The sequence below is a fragment of the Panicum virgatum genome, chromosome 6K (assembly GCF_016808335.1).
Source record: "Panicum virgatum strain AP13 chromosome 6K, P.virgatum_v5, whole genome shotgun sequence".
Classification (NCBI taxonomy): domain Eukaryota; kingdom Viridiplantae; phylum Streptophyta; class Magnoliopsida; order Poales; family Poaceae; genus Panicum; species Panicum virgatum.
In genome coordinates, this window is record NC_053141.1 from 20183082 (window position 1) to 20187220 (window position 4139).

The 4139-nt window shown below is 40.4% G+C and overlaps 1 long non-coding RNA gene across 1 annotated transcript; it reads left to right on the top strand.

Moving 5' to 3' along the window:
• Window positions 1-1807: 1807 nt before the first annotated feature.
• On the top strand, window positions 1808-2146 carry LOC120639131. The gene is made up of 2 exons (XR_005661285.1): window positions 1808-1881; window positions 2020-2146. It is a non-coding gene; the product is annotated as an uncharacterized LOC120639131 (long non-coding RNA).
• The last annotated feature ends 1993 nt before the right edge of the window (window positions 2147-4139 follow it).

A 4139-nucleotide genomic window follows, 5' to 3' on the forward strand; every position in this document is an offset into this window, starting at 1 on the left:
TTATTAGGCGCACCAACGATTTACACAGATACCAAGACTCGCCGGCTCGCGATTAATTATCCGCCTACTGCTGCATGCAGCGTGCTCTACGGGTCTATCGCTTTGCTAGTGCCTGGCACATGATTGGATGGAACTACTTCAACCAGCATTTATTGCACACATGCATGCTGCATTTCGAGGGCGTGCGCCCTACATAAATAAAAAACCTGAAAATCGTGGTACGCCTAATAAACGGTAACCGAGGGAGTATTTCACATTTCAAATTATGATAATGGTTCAAGGTATATTTAGCACCTGGGATCACGTTTCAAATTATGCATGCATCGCTATCTCTATCTTCTAAGCACATGCGTGTATTTCTCTTCAAACTTCCCTCAAGCTAGCATGCGCACATGCAAGTGCTAGCTGCTCCCTCACCTTAATTCCCAAGCGCGTGATTGAAGGCAATGCAAGATGCAAGGAGCAATCCAAACGTATGGTGCTGGCCTCACCAACGCTAATAATGACACCCCATAATTTTGCGGTCCATATGATTTTTACTGTCGCCACACTTATCCGACGTGTTTTTACGGCCACAAGAACTTGTTGGAGCTCCGTAGCAATGTCAATTAATTTGTTTTTACACATCAGACAATGATCACCAGTCGCTTTTTACTTCCGCCCACAACAAGAGCGTAATTTTTAGCTCGTCGGTGGTTGTAGAATGCTAATTTCAAACCGGCGGAGCGCCGCCCAGCTCCGGCGAACCCGAACCCACCAAAACACCCGGAGCAGTAAATACCACAAAGGGAATTGTAAAACTTTTCGCAATAAAAGTCCGTCTCTCTGCGTACCTTAATGCCTCCTAGCCCAATAAAAGTCTCCCTCTCTCTCCGCAAACTTTAATGCTTCCTACCAATGTGAGTAATGAGTAGAGAAAATTGTTTCCATTTTCTAGGTCCTGGCAATGGCAACACAGCCATGGGTGTTGCGCCGGCCCCTCACTCGTTGGCATCTGTGTCGGCAAATTTCTCAGACGGCACATCATGGCGCTCCTCCAGGCATCGAATCATGGAGACCTGCTGGCAACCGTTGTTGATGGCATGGAGGGCGGCGCGGGTGCTTCAATCTGGCGGGTCGTTCAGCTTCTAATTTCAATTATTTAGTCCCTCAAATCTAAATCCATCTGGCCATGGTCAACGTGTGGTGATGGTGTCAGTTCATGGTGTGGTGCTGCTGCAGCCCCGCAACCGCTGCTCTCCTTCCTCCATGGCAGAAGGCATCATATGGGCTGCTTTCGTCTTCTGCTGGGGCCACACACGCCATCTGCGGAAGGTTTACCTTATCGATAAATTAAAAATATCGGAGATTGGTGATAAACAGGAATATCGGATATATCGGAATTCTATCGGTGATAGAGAAATTTTTTCGGACAAAATTTAGAGAAAAAACTCTCATTTTGTGTAGAAATGAACTTAGATTTTTTTTCAAACCATCTAGCCTAAAAACTATACATAATAACGTAGAAAAATGAAAGAAAATAGCCGGTAGGGAGACATGTCTGCTACGTCGGTTCTCACTAGAATATGAAGAATTGGATGGTGGAATAAAAGCAAATGAATGGATTAGGATTAAAAGATGGTTACATGCTCTTTTTACTCCTTATAGTGGATAAAAAATATGTGTACAAACTTGTGGGTTAGTCGAATGGAGTGTTAAATTTAAAACAATGATATTTTTAGATGATAAACTAATTCTATCGGTGCTCACCGGTAAAACAGAAATATCGGAATTATCGGAAATCTATCGGTGATAAGGTGAACCATGGCACCATGGCTGTGATCTGTTCCGGTGGTCCAATCTAGGATGATCCTGTTATTTTTGCGCTGAAAGGATCACCCGGTACAAGACTCTTATCACACACCCAAGCAATTGTTAATCTGGTAGTTTTCCCCTTTTCATTTTTAATCTCATCTCATCCTAAGCAATTGTTAAGTACTATTAATTAGTCTAATCTCTCTTTTTTCTAATGTCGGGCAGGTAACCTTGCATATTCCGTTGAAGAAGCTGCAAGCTAGAAGAATGTTAGGTTAGATGTGTGCAAAGATGTTTATTGGCTTTTCTTTTGTTCCTGGCTGGAAAGAGTGTAGTAGTCAAATTTTGTTCATATGTGTTTACGAAGATATCTAGACATAATTATTTCTTTATTGTATAAATATTACTTGTTTGTATATTTGAAATTAATCCTAGAAAATTACTCCAGTAGGAAATAAAAAAGAATTAGTATTCCTGGATTGGCATATAAAATTACTCCTTCATTTACAAACTACTTCTTATTCATGTAACTAATTACTCATATTCCACAATCATATAGTTCATTCACTTTACAAAATAAAATTGAGTCTGATTAATTGCTCCATGTATAACTACTTCTCTTTTCAATAAATAATTACTCCAGGCAACTTCTACTAATTACTCCTTTGTTCCCTATGACTAACTTTTGCTAATATCTTATTGTATCACTCCGTAACTAATTATCCCAAGAGGTTTTTTAGGTATGCCATCTTGGTGGTGAAATTAAACAATTTTACGGTTGCGGATACTAATTCATCATACTTTTACTATTGAATGGATTTGAGTGTTGCATGCATGCAGGGCTACATGTCCCAGAATCTCGTCCACCTACCCAGGCGCAAGCAAACCATAATTTGCTCATGGAATTCCTCTGTTGCTTCAAATTTTTCATTAATAGCAATGAACCTCCATGGAGGCCCACAAACTGCATGCAAAAGAAAGAAAATCATTTATACATAATAACAGTTTAATTAGCCATCAATCATTGGACAAATAGTACTAAAATGAGGAGGCGGTGATCCTGCCTGTCCACTTCAGATCGATGGGGAGGTGACAAATGTGGCAGAACCGCCAAAATTAATCCAGTTAAAGTGCCCTAACTATCATCTACACGCACTTCAATGGAGAAATTTGACAGTCTGTCGGGTAAAATCCCGATAACACCATTGTATTTCAGATCGAAACAACATACCTCACTCGAAGGTGAGCCCAGAGATTACAATAAACACAAATTTTACCATATACACTTTAATGATAAACTGAGTTTGAGAGATCAAACGGAGTACCTCAGAAATTTGGAAGAATGTAAGTTCTTCAGAGTTTATAAATAGCGGAAAGAAAACAATAACTAGCGTCGATATATGACATCATGATGAAGCCCGTACATGACGTCAATCTTACCAAGCTTTCCAAGTTACCTGAAAATAAGGTTAAAAGCAAGACTGAGTATACTAATACTCAGCAAGACTTACCCGACTAAGGGTATATAACATCTCTTTAGCTAGACATGCAAGTTTTGTGACGGCTCTGGGTTTCTTTTGCTGAAAAGCAACAAAGAGTAAGTCCTTAATTTCTAGTTTTAGCTTCTAGGTTCTAGTTTCATTAATCATTCTAGGTTTGCACCTATCTATACAAGCATGGTAGAGAAATTATTTACATCCAACAAGATTGAATATAATCTGAATTCCACTTCTTACTCTATGTGGCAAAGAGATTAAGCAGTCTCAATATCCGTGAGAGGCGGAATAGTTCGAACCGAAATTTCAATCCTTGCAAGGTAAAACCTAACACACACGCTTGGAGTACCGTTGAGTCACTCCCAAGCAACCGTTGGCTTCTCATTCCGATTCATGGAAAGGGCCACTCTCCCCGAGTACAGCGAACCGCTCTTCTCTGCACTCGTGGTCAATTGTTCGAACATAGGGCACCAACCTCGTCCCTCAAAACATAAACTTTAGTTATAATTTAACTTCCTATCTCTAAGAGAGAGTGGGAGTGTATGTCCATTCACCGGGCCGATCAGTTACTAAGCTTGCCGCGTACCATATTTACGGCATGTGGCTAGTACTTTCAAACGCTTAATCAACACTACCACACACTGCGGCCTTATCAAGTTTATCAACACAGACAAATTTCAAGATGAAGCTGGTAACCAAATCCGTCCATGATCCTTATAGTGATTGCAAGAAAGTAAACAATCAACTCCTATAAAGCTCGCGAGTGACAAGCAATCACTCGACTTTTACCGGTCCTATTAGCATAGCTTCTATTCGAAACTCTATTTCTAGTGTTCAAACAATAGGTAC